Source organism: Choloepus didactylus, chromosome 6, assembly GCF_015220235.1.
Source record: "Choloepus didactylus isolate mChoDid1 chromosome 6, mChoDid1.pri, whole genome shotgun sequence".
In the NCBI taxonomy this organism is placed as follows: domain Eukaryota; kingdom Metazoa; phylum Chordata; class Mammalia; order Pilosa; family Megalonychidae; genus Choloepus; species Choloepus didactylus.
Window position 1 is genome coordinate 16,953,285 of NC_051312.1, and position 4,407 is coordinate 16,957,691.

General features: G+C 34.3%; 1 pseudogene; it reads right to left on the reverse strand.

Moving 5' to 3' along the window:
• Positions 1 to 366: 366 nt before the first annotated feature.
• LOC119536623 lies at positions 367 to 1,301 on the reverse strand (annotated as a pseudogene).
• Positions 1,302 to 4,407: the final 3,106 nt, after the last annotated feature.

Here is a 4,407-nt window from a genome sequence, read left to right on the forward strand (position 1 = left end):
GGACTCCTGAGGGACTCTGGAACAATCAATACTTAGGTAAAGAAGCCTTAGATTCAAAGGGCTCTTTTCTCAGAAGCAAAATGATTCTAGACCTTGTGTTTCAGAAATTATTAGGGTTAGCATGCGGCCACTCCATAAGCTGGATAAACCTAATGAGGTGCCAAGACTTAAATATAAGATGATTCTGTGGTATCACTTCAGCTTCTGGTCCATGATGAAATATTACCTGATGTATGTGATGCAAATTATGTCTTTATACATGTGAAATATGAACTTTATTAATTTCCATTTGTGTGCATATTATTGTGGGTTAAGGTGATTGATTCTGACCATCCAAATCTATCACTTATCTCACAGTCTGTGACTTTAGCAGTGCCTTCTCTTCTTTTGCAAACTCTCCAAGGCATCTATAATCTCTCTGTTCCTCAGGCTGTAAATCACTGGATTCATCATGGGAATGACCACAGTGTAAAAGACTGATGCAAATCTGTCAGTGCTGGAGGAACCACCAGAGCTGGAACTCAAATAGACAAACATACCTGATGCATAGAAGAGGGAAACAGCTGTCACATGAGAAGCATAGGTTTTGAAAGCCTTGGATCTGCCTTTAGCTGAAGTGATCTTCATGACAGAGATGATAATATAACCATAGGACATCATGATAATTAGGACATTTGCTATTCCAAATATCATTATATATATAGCAATCATGACTTGTACAAAGAAAACATCAGTGCAGGACAAGATTAGCAATTGAGGCATGTCACAGAGGAAATGGCTGATAACATTTGGCCTGCAGAAGTGGAGCTGAAGCAAGGCACCTAACAGGGAAAAAGAAGCAGAGAGCCCAGCCATGTAGGCTCCCAGTGCCATCCGACCACAGAGGCTGGGAGACATGATGGATAAACAGAGCAGTGGCTTACAAATGGCTGCATATTGGTCATAAGCCATGGCTGTCTAAAGACAACACTCAGTCCCGTGGTTGCAAAGATGAAGTACTGGACAATGCAGCCTACAAAGGTGATCATTTGCTGCTTCTGGAAGAAGTTGGAGAGCATCTTTGGGGCTATGGAGGTAACATAGCAGATATCTGTGAAGGACAGGTTACTGAGGAAGAAGTACATGGGTGTGTGGAGGTGGGAATCCATCCTTATTAAGATGATGAGGCACAGGTTCCAGGTCACAGTCATAATGTAGATCAACAGGAATATAACAAAAAGCACTGGTAAGATCCTGGGAAAATCTGAGAATCCCAGGAGGATGAAGTGGGTGATCCCTGCAATATTTTCTCCTACAATCATTGCCTCAGTGCTTCTAAAATCAGAAAGAAGAAAAGGGACTACATTGCTGAGCCAGGACAAATGATGTCATTATCATTTTCATATGTACTAGTCTTTTCCTCCAATGATCTCTTGAAACTACATACTTTGATACACTTTCTAGTGAAAAGAACCCATCTTTTCACATCAAAGTAGTCAAGAAAAAGTTATTCAGTTTGTCAAGGTCAATATTAATTTATGTGGTCTCAAGAGAATTAACGGATTTTTAAAAAGCTGAGTGGAAGCTGTAAATCCTGGCATGTTACATATGCTACAATTATTGAACATAAGGTAGAGATCAATAGTTATAATAGTTTTTCAAGACCTCTACTAATTCATTATATAACTGTTATTTTGTTATAGTACAAATATAGGTGGCCTCTTCCTAGAATTATTTTGAAATTGACTTTCTGTTCTATATTGTTAATGAGATTTTTAAATTAAAGTCTTTTACTTTTAAGAATTATTTCCCTCTTCCTGACAATTTGACAACATATGCTTCATAACGCATAAGTTGTTTATATATATAAGCATATATTTAATAAATCTACAAACTGGCCTGAGAAATAATATCAAAATTTCAACTCTGATAAATTTGGTAGGGCAAAAGCTTGTGTACCCAATACATTTATGCAATCAGCCCTCTATGAAAGCTCTCATTTTAAGCATTCAAGAGGTTGGTGAGTTCAGGTCACTAAGGGCTCCAACTATCTTCTTAATATGTTAGTGTGTTTTGTCTATTGGAAAGTAGCTTTGTACTGTGGTTAAGCATTTGGGCTTTTGAAGTTGAGCTCTGATATGGTTTTGTTTTTTATGAATATGTTCCAGTGCCTTAAGCACACTAAATCCAGATTTACCCATAATAAAGTGAAAGCCCATGAACATCAAGGTTATGGGAGACTTGTAAGAAGAAATGATGCAAGTGCTCAACACAGTTCAGTACATCATACCTGTTCAATCATTGTCGGTCATCATTATCATTGATTGCTTCAAGATGCCCACATGGCTAATAATTCCTACTGTGGATAGGAATGTTAGTCGGGGCTGAATTTAATGGATTACTTTTTGAAAATTCCTGAGACAACATCTTCCCTGTAGACAGTATGGAATTGCTTCTAGGCAGGTTTGGATTCAAACCCAGTGTGCTTGCAAGACAAACCACATAGAGATATGACGATACAAAGCAAATGAAGCATTTGGAATTCAGTTTGAGTTCAGGTAAATCGGGTCAATGAAAAACCAACATTAAGCTATGATAGGCATTAAGAAACAAAAAAGGAAAACAATAAGATTTGATTTCCCAAATACTACAGAAGTGTAATTCTTTTTTCGTAGATGTAGTAACTGTGATTTTGCTGACTAACATAGTCATGATAGATAACACCTGTTGGTCTCACTCCATTCCAAACTCTCATTCCTTGAGATGAAAGAGAAAATCAGTGGCAAAAGCCAAGAAAATGTTTTTGAAAATTAAAAATTATGAAAGATTTGAACTTTCAGGTATTAAAAAGATTATCTTGTAAACTACAATTTCTATAATATAAATATATTTTAAAATTATTATAGATTTAAATAATTCATTATATTGTAGGAATAGACATGTGTCAAAAGACATGTAGAGAAGTAAAGAATAATTTCAAGGATTGGCTATAATTTAACATAATGACATTGTTAGTATCTTACATTGGAGGGAATAGCATAAACCCTTTCTTATTGGTGGGAGACCTGGCTTACTATGGATAAGACAAAAAAACAATAGATACTCATTTATGTAATCTTTAGATGAGAAAGTTATTTCTGATATATAACACCATATAGTAAAGTATAAAAGAAAAACTACTATAAAAATTCACAACTGATAATGGCAGAAAAATTTACTTACCTAAAACACATTTAAATATAATTGATGAAATGAAATAAAAGATATAAAATTTTAAAAAGACAATATGGAATTGTCTTTAACATTTTAAAAACATTTTAATTAAAAAATTGTCAACACTCTCATATACTGTTGTGGAGTGCACAAAATTGTTCCAAACACACACACACACACTCACACATACAGTATACAGCCATTGAGAATATCAAATGTTAAAAGAAGTGGGTGTTATGATTTATTGTTCTCCTATATTTTGTCAATTTTCTAGAATTCCTATGTGAATAATAACCAAAAGTTATTAAAATATATAAATCCCCAAAGCATATGAAGAAAGGAAGACTAGATTTTCCTGACTTCTACTTGTAGTTTGAATGACTTTGAGCACATTATTAACCTCTCTGTGCATCAGTTTCCTCATCTATAAAAATGGACGAATAATAGTTACCACCTTATAGGGCTGTTGCAGGGATTGAAAGAGAGAAAGGGCTTTAAACAATAAGAACAAAATAAACATTAGCAATTATCTTTCCCATTATCATTCTTCTCTGAATAAAAGGAAAAAGGAAGAAATACTCCTGAAGCATCAAGGAGATTTTCATAAAGACAGACTCTATTCTTAGCTGAAGGAATATTAATTAATTATATTATTTATTTGTATCTTGTATTGTTTTATCTACCACCCATGTAAATTCATGAAGCAACATTTTAATCACCACCAATAAACACCCTCCAGTTGCTGAAACTCACTATAAAGGGTTCTTGGAGTGGATGAGATATTTTACTATTTAATGGTAAGAATACTGAAAACCAATATTTATAAAACTAAAGAAAATATAGTTTTTGCATTAATAAATGATTCCTTCTAGCAGCTTGAGATGTGAAATTAAGAGTAACTCATTTCTCTGTCATTTCAATTCCAGCTTTAGGAACTTTGGAAATTATTCTCTCTGTTTATACTCAGAATACAATACTGCCAGTACAAGCCCTCTGATATGCTAACCAAGATGAGTTATACTCAGTGAAAGTATTTTAAAAATATATACTCTCCCAGACATTCTTCTCCAAACACCAGCATAATTGTTCAAAAAGTGAGGATAAGTTAAAATGTTGACCAATCGATTGCACTAAAGTCCTTCATTTATTAATGAAATTCACTGAGAAAGACAGCCATAATTAAATGTAGTTCATGTAATCAGCCATACCTAGACA